The sequence below is a fragment of the Uranotaenia lowii genome, chromosome 3 (assembly GCF_029784155.1).
Source record: "Uranotaenia lowii strain MFRU-FL chromosome 3, ASM2978415v1, whole genome shotgun sequence".
NCBI classification, from domain to species: domain Eukaryota; kingdom Metazoa; phylum Arthropoda; class Insecta; order Diptera; family Culicidae; genus Uranotaenia; species Uranotaenia lowii.
The window spans coordinates 258,973,852-258,986,071 of NC_073693.1; the positions used below are offsets into that span (position 1 = coordinate 258,973,852).

General features: G+C 41.3%; 1 protein-coding gene across 1 annotated transcript in view; it reads left to right on the forward strand.

Annotated features, from left to right (window-relative positions):
• Positions 1-1,750: 1,750 nt before the first annotated feature.
• Positions 1,751-12,220, forward strand: part of LOC129753343 (uncharacterized) — a 783,315-nt gene continuing 772,845 nt past the window's right edge. Inside the window, exon 1 of the mRNA XM_055749156.1 lies at positions 1,751-1,992. The gene's annotated coding sequence lies outside the window, so the exon portion shown is untranslated. The remainder of the gene's footprint in view (positions 1,993-12,220) is intronic.

Below are 12,220 nucleotides of genomic sequence, written 5' to 3' on the forward strand. Positions count from 1 at the left end.
CTTCATGTCTTTTCATGTAGGTCAAACAATTTTCGTTATCAAACTCCTTGGTTCGCATTTCATTTTCGTTCAAAACAACAACGATTATGCCTTTTGGAAAGTGATTCAAAAATCAGAAGCAAGCAACGGCTGATTTCAAAAACTGACACCGAGTGTCTATGTGTACATCAAATACGAAAATATTTCTGCGTGGAAATTATTTGCGCAGGTGTCTAAATGGGTGCAATTTCAGCAATACATATTTTTCTAGGACATGTGAAAGTTGAACTATGGTGAAATACATTTGCACTTGCCCCGGTGTACCTAACTTGAAATAAAAAACAAAATGTTACTATTTTGCAAATTCTACCCACCCATTACGATGTTCTATGCCTATTCTATGGAAACATATCGTCGTTTGTTGTAATGCAACAAGACTTAAGCCTTGAAAATTGTTTATTGGATTATTACTCTGGTCGGTATTTTGGACAACCAGATTTCAATTTTTTACCACCGTCAGGATCTATTTTTGACCACTAAAAGGTTTTTTTTCTACAGCATAATAAAGTTAAGTTAACCTTTTTCATTTTACTCTCGTAGTCGCCAAGTTTTTTCACGTTGATTCTTTCGATGACCATTTTTTTCAATTTTCTCAGCCTCTTTTTACACTTTTTTGTTGGGTATTTAGTGCTACATACAACCATCTGTTATTTGTTTGTTCAACTATGCTGAAAAACATAAATCTATGATAAGAAATAGGTCGCGACTGGAACTAATTTAACAAAACCTTAGTGGATTTGGTTTGGTTTCATTACTTTAGCGTACCTACATAGATCCAAACACATTTAGTCCTTTTAATCCTTTTAAACATCGCTTAAAAAAATCACAGAAGTTTACTTTTATAACTAGACATATCTTTTTTCAGAAAACCCTGAACGTCGAGGAAAATATTTTTTAATTTTTTCATAAATTGCCGAACTACATGCGTTGAATAACTACATTTTCAGTACTTTAAATTCAAATTCTAATAAAGTGATGCCTCAGTTTTGTCCCTTCTGAAAACGACTGGATAGAGTTATCTAGATAAGCAAACGCCTGTAAACTATGGAAACGCATTCTGTTCGTGAAAATCAGTCATGTGTTTCGAACAGTAAGGAAACCATTTTCCTAAGGACTTATTCAACTTTTTTTATTCAGAAAATAACTAGAAAAAAACAAAAGTTCACGAGAGAAAAAAATATCATGTGCGATCTTTGAAAGGTTACAATGCTCCACCATCCAATGGTAAAAATTTAAGACATTTTGGAAATCGTTTAAGCAAAATTTCCCGGAATGAACTCCAGTTTCACGTGGCACGTTCATCGAGGAGCCAGCAGCATGGACTGGAAATGTGTGCGTGAGCTCAGTACCCAACTGAAAGCATGCGCAATGCTCGCCCACTTTCTGCTGTCAACCACCCATTTCTTTCCAAACAAAATCTTCCATCGCGATCACTCCACGAATCCAATTGGAATGAACCTTGGATCAGCTGGGAGCGGGTTTTAGTTGATGATATCGCCTCTTATCAGCCCAATCCATCGATGTATGCGTTCCTTTTCTTTCTCGTAGCTGCAATTTTGTTGCCTTGCGAAATACCGGTTTTTTCATGGAAGGTTGGCCCGTTTTGGCTTGAACCGAAGCGTTTGCGAGAGTATTTGTTAACAGCCACAGAGGGAAAAATGCTTTCGTTTTGTTTTGGTTTTACGTCTCCGCCTGCATCTGTCATAGTTGGTGTGTTTTGTTTTCGAGAAACATCGCTGTTGGAAGTTTGCATCGAGTGACTATTCCAGTTGGAACTTGTTTTTTTGGGCTGCCGCCGCGCGTGTAATTGCAATAATTGTCGCTATTCGGTGATTATTCGTCGCGAATTCGGCACGTCGGGTCCGGTGAGAGATTTGCGTTCAAAAGTCGTGTACAAAAGTGAAATTTTTCAATTATTATCGTGATCGGTACGTGTTGATGGTGAACGAACAGGTAATGAATCCATCCAATTGGATAGAGGATACCTTTTGAGATATAAGGGTTGCAGTTCAACTGCAAAATCGTATAAGATGTCTTACACTGCCACGGGTAGTTCTTATTAGACTGGAGGTGGTAATATTTTCTCCGACTATGGGATTGAACTTTCACTTTCTTATAAGTGGCCGAAGCGAAGGAGGTGATGAAGTTTTGCAAATAGTTTGTCACGTATTGATGGTTGAAATCGAGGAAATGGCAATGGTACTTGTACCAATGCTAATGAATTCAAAGGTAGTTCTTTGAAGTTAGCAAAAAATGTCAAAACACCATACACTATGTGCAATGTTTTGCTGTGTGACCTTGAAAAATACGTACTCGTCGAGTAAACAACAAACTGTTGGAATGTATCGAGTGTCATCAGAGACAACTACTAATGACATCCGTTGGTGAACGGGCAAATCTTCCGCTGAAATCTCCACCTATGGCAATTTTTTAGCGGATGAGCACTAATTGCTCAATCATTATTACTTTAAATAGCTAGGCGAGTCGAGTTGTCATGTGTTTAGGTTGCTCGTCTCTCGACCAAATCAGTTACATGAGCCGATTGTGTGTGGAGTGTACAACGATGTCGTGATTTTGTTGAATCAAACAAAACTATTTCATTCCACGATTTATGCATCATCATCATCGGATTTGTCCGGCTTGAGCTGGTCGCTTCAGCACCGATCTCACCCTGCTTCGTTCCACAAACCCGACAAAAGAGAAACAATGGCCGGCAAACATCGGTCAAAGTTACACGAAAGTTGACACAATAACGCCCCAGACACGCGTTCGAGCGACATCCGTCAATGGCTCCCAGAGGCGGCAGTCTTATGACCTAAATTTGGAAGCAGAAAGCAAAATTAAAATCCGGCAGCGCTTTTTGGGGTTACCATAGACGGTTCAGCTCCAGTTGACCAACTGAACTCTGTTCGTACATATTTAGGTCTGACGACCCAGTGACGCTTCTTTCCGCCGTCGTCGTCGAGAGACTCGATTTCAATCGATGATCGATGGCGGAGCATTGCTAATTTGTTGGAATGGCCCTTTGAATTCGGTGCCGGTTTGAGCGATGAATGGTGGGATTCGGTTATGGCTACTGTCGGAAGATTGACTAAACCATTCAAGTTTGAACGTAGGAAAATACTGCATTTATCATGAAAATAAAATCCCCGGTTGTGATGATGCTATTGAATCAGCCAAATTGAAAAGGGTTGTACTGGGAAGGTAGTGCATTTCAATGATTGATCCAACTTTTTATTTCATATTTGCTTACCCATGAATTCAATGAAGTATTCGAGATAAGTCAGATTTTATCAGGACTCAGTATTAACCATTTTTCGAAAGTATTAGAAAGGTATTAGAAAAACATGAGGTATCAAATAAACATGGAACATAAGCCGTAAAAATCATGAATTTTTCGAAAAAGATACAACGGGCTCACCGACGGGAATTCAAGTCCCGTCGGGGAGCCCGTTGTACCTTTTGGCTTATGTTCTTTTTTTCTTTGATACCTCATGTTTCTCTAATACTTTCCATCACCTTCGAAAATTTGATTATTTTCAGGTACGAAGATGTAGATACCAAGACGAATTCATAATATTAGTATTGCTATCAATTTCTTGATCTTCTCACTCCCGCTTTTGTCCATCGCCGTACTCATTTTCTATCTGATATTATGCCAGATCATCAGAATTAAGAAAGCTAAAATTATTTTCACAAAAACTCAACGTACTTTACGGAAAACATCTCAAATCAGCTCTTATTTGGCATGAGTATTGAAAATTGCTTAAATAACATTCACTGAAATTTTGGTTGTGATCTAAATATGCCAGTTAGCGCTCAACTTTCAAGCAGTACGGATCGTTTCTCGGTTGTGTCTCTCGAAAGTCGAACATGGGCTATCTCAATATTATAAACTTACACGTCTTAAAACTGCATGCGTGTTGTCTAAGTATAGCGCGTGTGTAACACGCCGCCAAAACACTTTTCGCATCGAATTTTCGCAAGTGCCAAAAGTTCCGACTTACGAAAAAATCCAAGACTTCATCGCGCTTGAACTTGGATTGACAAAAGAAAATGTGGTCCAAATACAGCCCAACAGACTATTAAAAATGGTTTACGTTACGGTCAATGACCTAGTGCTTTCTGAACGCATTGTTGAAGAGCACGATGATAGGCACAGTATTGTAGTAGATGACAGAGACCACAAACTTCGAGTAGTGGGGACAGTTGAAGTTTCAGCTGTACGATCTCTTCGAAACTGTAACGAACGAACACATTATCAACTCGATATTCGTACCACACGTGTAATTATCACCGAAAACATTTCTTCGTATGTTGTTATCGAAGGGCGAAATACAGAGACAGATGACAGAGACCACAAACTTCGAGTAGTGGGGACAGTTGAAGTTTCAGCTGTACGATCTCTCCGAAACTGTAACGAACGAACACATTATCAACTCGATATTCGTACCACACGTGTAATTATCACCGAAAACATTTCTTCGTATGTTGTTATCGAAGGGCGAAATACTGCACTGAGCTTCAAAGGTCAGCGTCAAACTTGTATGCACTGCAAGGATTTTGTGCATATCGAAATACCCTGTGTGCAAAACAGAAAACTCCTTGTACAAAAGCTGAACACAGACCAACTAACAAATGCCATGGTTACGGCCCAAAGGACTCCACGGTTCTCCAGCCGAACGGGAACTTCCATCGACTGGGTGTCCTCTTGATAATGGTCGACAAACTGGAAGCTGGAACCGAATTTTATCATTCCGAAGTGCTGAAAAGTAGAGGTATTTACTAAAAACCAACAACAAAACTTCTACCAACATCCAAAACTTAACCTTCAAAAATCAACGAAACACAACACCTACCAGCACAGAAAACAATTCCTGCACCAGTACCCTCATCACGAACCACCAGAATCGAAAAATCTGGAGAGCGAGAGATCTTTCAACACAACTATATCGCATTGATTGATTGATCGCATTGATATCGGTAATCGGAAACTCTATCTATGCGTAGTGTACGTGCCTCCTGATCATTCTGGCGACCTGGTTTTAGCAGAGTCCTGTCTAAAGTCAGCTCCTTTTGCTCTCCTGAGGATGACATACTTTTCTTTGGCGACTTTAACATGCCCGGTCTAAAATGGTGCTCCTCTCGAAGTGGCTTTCTGTTTCCAGATCCTGTGCACTCTTCGTTCTCGGCATCTTCTAGCATATACTTAGACGCCCTGAGTACAGCGACTCTACGTCAGATAAATAATATCGAGAATGAAAACGGACGTATGCTCGACCTCTGTTTCGTTAACGAAGGTTTCTGGATTCCGACGATTGACTTAGCACCCGCTCCCCTTGTCAAAGCGGTTCCACATCACCCAGCCTTAGTGGTCTCTTTCGCTGCTGCAAGGAGATATGCTCCAGTGAAGAAAACGGCATCCTTCTATCAAGATTTCAAGAACGTGGATTTCGAAACTATATCTCTCGTTCTTGAGTCCATCGAATGAGAAGTTGAGCTCGATCCTTTTGATCCAAATGCAGCTGCTGAGACTTTTTCGAACATTCTTAACTACGTTATTGATCGCCATGTTCCGAAACGTAGGGTAGCTACTGATCTACGGGCTCCCTGGGTCACTAAAGAACTGCGGCGACTGAAGACGGCCAAGAAACGTGCACTCCGAAACTACAACAAGCACAAATCCCCTTACACTAAGGGAGAATACCGCAAACTAAACTCTGCTTATAAAAAAGTCAGTAAGCGTAGCTACTTGAATTATCTAAATCGGTTACAAAGAAATTTCAAGACCAGTCCGAAATCTTTTTGGAAGCACGTAAAAAATCAACGGAAAGAACCAGGGCTTCCGTCCTACATGTTCCTCGACAGCGACACAGCGAATTCTGATCCAGAAATTTGTGAACTTTTTGCCGAGAAATTTTCTAGTATTTTCACAACTGGGAGAATTTCCTTGGAGCAACTGGCCAGAGCTGTACTGAATATATCACCCCTAGGGTCATCTTTGAATGGTATTCTGGTCGACGATGCAACCATCCTAAAAGCGACAGCTAAGCTAAAAAATTCATCTTCTACGGGCCCGGACGGTATACCAGCTACCTTTCTGAAGCGTTTTATGCCATCTTTGCTGACACCTATCAGGCATATCTTTCAATCATCGCTGGACGGCGGAATCTTTCCTTCATTGTGGAAAGAAGCTCACATGTTTCCTGTCCACAAAAAGGGAGATAAAAGAGACGTGAGCAACTATCGTGGAATCTCCGCTCTTTGCGCGATCGCCAAATTGTTTGAACTAGTTGTTTTGGATCCCATCTTCTCATTTTGCAAGCATCACTTCTCCAACGATCAGCACGGGTTCATGCCTAAAAGATCCACGACTACAAACCTACTGAGCTTTACATCGTTCGTGCAGGACAGCTTTGCCAAGAAAAGTCAAACAGACGCCATTTACACAGATCTCTCTGCTGCGTTCGATAAGGTGAACCACGAAATTGCAATCGCAAAGCTCGAACGTTTAGGCTTCTGTGGTTCCCTACTGGATTGGTTCCGGAGTTACTTAATGGGACGAAAGTTATCCGTTCGTACTGGTGAATCCTTTTCTAGGAGTTCGTTGCTTCTTCAAGAGTGCCTCAAGGAAGTCATTTGGGACCGATCATTTTCGTGATCTATTTTAATGATGTACTCTCGCTCCTCGGTGGCACAAAGCTCGCTTATGCCGATGACCTGAAACTTTTTCACACTATAAACGGCCAAGACGACATCAACTTCCTCCAACAGCAATTCATCGCTTTTGCTTACTGGTGCGATATCAACTGCTTGCCCTTGAATTGCAGTAAATGCTCGGTAATATCGTTTACCCGTAAGCGGCATCCTCTTCATGCAGAGTACAACCTCGGAGACCAAACCATCATCCGGGTGGACCATATCAACGATCTGGGCGTTATTCTCGACCGAAGGCTGGAGTTCAAGATTCATACGAACTATGTTGTCGACAAAGCTTCTCGAAGCCTTGGATTCTTGTTTCGTATGGCCAAAGATTTCAAAGACGTATACTGCCTGAAAAGTCTTTATTGTTGCATAGTTCGTTCTATTCTCGAGTACGCTTCAGCTGTTTGGTGCCCTTTCTACCAGAACGGAGCTGAAAGAATCGAGGCTATCCAGCGGCGTTTCTTGCGGTACGCTCTACGACACTTAAACTGGCAGGATCCGTTTCGTTTACCAAGCTATGAAAGCCGCTGCCGTCTCATAGGCTTAGATACGCTTCAAGCACGCCGAAATGCTACACGTGTTCTAGTTGTAGCGGACCTTCTAACATCTAGAATCGACTGCCCCGAACTGTTGGAGGCCATACCTCTCAGCGTACGACCCCGAGGATTACGAAACCAGAACCTGCAGCTCTACGTTCCGATTCGCCTGAACAATTACGGGGCTAACAGCGCTTTCATCGGCATTCTAAAAACTTTTAATCGGTTTTCCGAACATTTCGACTTCGACGTCTCAAGGAACGTATTCCGAAGGAAAATTTTAAGTGTATGAAGTATTGTGTAGTCTTATGTTGATATTAATTTTAATTTGTTAGTTAGTAATCATTAGGATCAACATGTGATCCGTTGATGTTTTTAAACAATAAGCAATAAACAATAAGAAATATCATACTATTTGCGGCACTCTACTGCTCATGTTGTTTTGGTAGACGATTTCAATTGTATGCTACGTCCATGTGATGCAACAACTTCCAATCCAAGCTTATCTCTTCAAACAGCTGTTCAGCAACTACAACTGTGACGCCTGGCATGGGTCAAGCTATGCCCACGTGATTCAGAGTAAACACATAGAACTCAAAGATCATCATCCATACTAGACCGTATTTATGTAAGCCAATGCCTTCAGCCTGAACTTAGATCGGCAGCTACTCATGTTTGTTGCTTTTTTGACCATCCAAAAGGCTCTCACATTGCTTATTTGCCTCTCCCACCTTGGGGTGCTCGGTGGATACAACTATTGGTGCCTCCGACGATATTTGATTTCAACCGAGAATATAAACGAATTACAAATAAGTTGCCAGTTTTGGACTCGCCAACGTAGGGATTTTACATCGTGGATTCAATTGTGGATTTTCTTTACGAAATGAAAATTTAAATCCTTTTTCCGGTGGAAGTCAAAGCTATGTTTTGAGTATTTTAATCAGGCACAAGAACGTCTGTACAGTCTGCTACATAGCGCATATGAGCAATTCTACCAAAATCCACAACTCTTGCAAACTATCAATTGTATTTGTGGAGAATTGCTGGCATGCCAAAAGCGATTCACAGAAATGATTGTGAAAATAAACGAAACTTATGTAACGGGAGAGCCTTTATCAACATTTCACCCGAGAGAAAGAAGGCGTGAAAAATAGCAACGGATCAGCGAAGGAGAACAAATACAGGAATCTCAACATATTGAGAGGCATGTATTCAACCACTTCACAAAATTTTATGCCGCAAAAGAAACACAAGTGCAACAACAGAACAATTTTCTCTGTGAGAGAGTTGTTCCTGAAAAAGACCCCACGAATGAAAGCTGTATGAGTGAGATAACTACAACAGAAATATAGACAGTAGAGTGCTCAAAATGACCCAACATTTGAAAAAGTTATGCGCTGCAGGCTTAAATTGATCCTAGGCCTAGTACAAGGTATCATGCCAAATTTGGGCCAGTTCGGATCACGGGAAAGGGTCGTTCAACGAGCCTAAAGTTTGTATGGGATTTTGGGACATTTTGTTCTTGAGGAACACGAAAATCCAGATTTTCATAAATAGCTTTGGTCCCCTTCGACCAATTTCTTTTAAAAACAGTTTATCTTAAAGCTTAAACCATGTCAAGTATTTCATCGGAAGACTGCATTTCGATTCAAGTTAAGAAACAATAATTATTAAGCTTCAAAAACTAGTTATCTTTTTAAGGATGATATTCATCACTATTAAGAGAGACACTGCTGGGACCATTCAAATATTACGAAACGCCATTTTTGTTCTTTTTAGACTCCCCCTTCCCCCATGTAACACATTCGTAACAAATTATCATGTTCCTCCCGAACAAAATGTCCCAAAATCCCATACAAACTTTAGGCTCGTTGAACGACTCCTTCCCGTGATCTGATCTGGTCCAAATTTGGCATGAGACCTTGTACTAGGCCTAGGATCAATTTAAGCCTGCAGCGTATAACATTTTCAAATTTCGGGTCATTTGGAGCACTCTAGTGCAGACTCACCAATTCGAACTAAACTACAAATTACTAAACTTAGTCTACGTTTGCGTTAGAAAATCAATAACGACTTTTGTTGTGATATGAAATCACATTTATTCTTGCTCAGCTTTCAGATGACGGCATTTAACACGATTTTGTTTGATGCGGGTCATTCAATGAAAACGGAAGGCATATGGTTATGGCGGTCACTTTTCTACAAATCTGGTGATGAGCTTTATACAGCTTTTGACAGATTTTGCTAGGTTTACATTCATGCACTTATTGTAAATGTATGCCAAATTTCCAGTAAACCCCATTCGTCGGTCGCACTACACCTTTTGTTGGCTGTTCTAGAACATTCGTCAACTTCCCGTCACCGAAAGTGCTAAACATCTCATTCATTCGACGCGAAACAAAATGTATATACCCCAAGCTTATAATGACCACGTTTGGCAACTGGCAACGTTTCGTAGCCAGATATTTGCTTATTTTTTCGTTTGTTTCTTCATTTATCGCCAAACAAAGCGGGTGGTTGTGGAAATCTCGCGGTCACGGTTTGGTTGCCATTATTCTTTTTCATCTTGTCGCTCTCCTAGATCGGAGAGCCGTTCTTTGAAGTTTGTTGTGCTAAATTGATACGATTATTCTATCGGCAACCAGATAAAAGGCAGCAGCAAAACACCATTTTGCATACAGGCTTCGGCTAAGTACGTCAACGATCTATCTACAAAGCTGGAAAATCGACAAATAGGGCTTATTGTTGAAAAAATTGCTTTGGCAGTGCCACCTAATGGAGAACCATACGAACCTTGTACAGCTTAATTTTTTGCTGTCACGTCACTTAAAGAACACTCTTGATCATAACACAATAACACCCATTGATGTAGATGATGTGCGGTTTTACTAAAAGAGTTATGAGTTCAAAGAAAAAAACCTATATGTGTGTGATCGTTTAAAAAAATAACACTGAGGAACATTTTTGAATTCAATTCGTACAAAAAACTTGTTTCTTTGCAAGTTTTGAGAAGCCTTATAAAGCCTCCAGATGTTTTTTTCCTATTTCATGACTAATATAGTTTTTATCACATTCGACGATTCAATCAGAGATCTGATGTTTTAAATATGTTCTAAGTTTAAACCAATAGATGAAGTTTTTATGACTATGTTTGTTCTAAAATTAATTAATTTTACCAAGGTGAAAATTACTAACACTTTTTTTGTCTCACGATATAACCTAAAGAACAATATTCTTCCAATTCATTCGGTCCATGGCAACCGTTCTCCAACTTCTCGGGCATCCCACATACTCCAGACCACGCTCCACTTGGTCTTACAACTAAGCTTGTTGCGCCCCTGTTCGTCTGATGCCTACCGGATTCGTGGCGATCACCTGTTTTGCAGGACAGTTGTCTGGCATTCTCCCTACATGTCCTGCGTATCCATTCAGCCTTCACCACCTCCTGGATACTGGGTTCACCGTAGAGTCGCGCGAGCTCGTGGTTCATACTTCGCCTGCACACTCCGTTGTTCTGCACGCCGCCTATGATGGCGATTTTTTAACAAGATGGAAACTTGATTTCAAACCATAACAGCCGGGTGTTTGCTGCCGTGAGTGGGTGCGTCCCACTAAAACCACCTTGGATGTGCCAGATGTGCCCCTTGGTTTTACCCTATGATACTAGGCTGTGCTCATGCACTTATACATCTCACCCTTTTCCTTTTCCTATTTCTCAATTTTGGTCTTTCTCCTTTATCATTTATCTCTTTCATCCTCTTTCTCCTTTTTTCCTCCTTCTCCTTTTCCTCTATCGCCAACTTCAAACTGGTACGGAAGATTCCGACACGTGTGCTTGTTAGGTAACGCTTTCAAAGTAACTGGCGCCCGTCACATCATCCACTCCCGAAGGATTTCTAACCACCAAGGCATGGCCTATAGAGAAGCTCCAAGCTATAGTTAATCCCGTCTCGACCACCCCGAATTGGAGATACCTTTTACTGCAGGAAAGATCGTAGCTGAGTACTTGAGACCTTTTAAGTCCCACTTTACGTATGAGTCCAGATTAGGGTTATCGCGCCCTAAGATCGCGTTGCTTTTGAATTGTAGTGTCATACGAGGCCCAAGACCATCCATTAGCTTTTCAAATTTGGTTGACTATCTCGGTCTCTCCGTTCATCATCTTTCTTGATTCTCATCAGATCGCACATGATTTGCGAGATTTCGTCAACTATACACATTTCACTCACAATGTTATCAGCGTTCAAATTTTGAAGTTGTTGACGCCTTGAAATGAACCTGGGACAGACAAAGATAGCATGTTCTGCTGATTCCTCCGTATCTAAGCATTCCGGGAAATAAGGCGAGCTGATAAGCTTAAACCGATGATGGTACTGCTTAAAGCACCCATGACCCGAAAGGAACTGCGTCAGGTAGAAGTTGACCTCTCCATGCTTCCGATTCACCCAGTCTGAAAGTTGCGAGATTAGCCTATGCGTCTAACGTTGTTCGATGCGTCCCATTGCTCCTGCCACTTGAGCATTGACGCTGCTCGTTGAATTTTACGCACTCCTCTAACAGCTCTTGCTTTGTAACAATCCATATCCTCCGCCAGGGTTATGTCGATGTTTATCATTCTCGCGATGACAAAAGCTGCATCTGCAGATGTGGTCCTGTATGCACATGAAACTCGCATGGCTATCAGCCGATGTGTGCTCCGTAATTCGGATCTGTGTCGCTCTACCTCTATCGTGGAGCTCCAGGCCGCTCCCCCGTATCGTAGTTTCGACAGTGCTACGCGCGCAAGGAGACGTCTCTTGCTACTCTTTGGACCATGGCAGTTCGGCATAATCCAGGCCAATGAATCTTTGACTTTTGATGCACTTTCACAATAGTATTTGACATGCGCACCAAAACTTAAGCGATTGTTGACCATTACTCCAAGGTATTTCTTCTGCTGT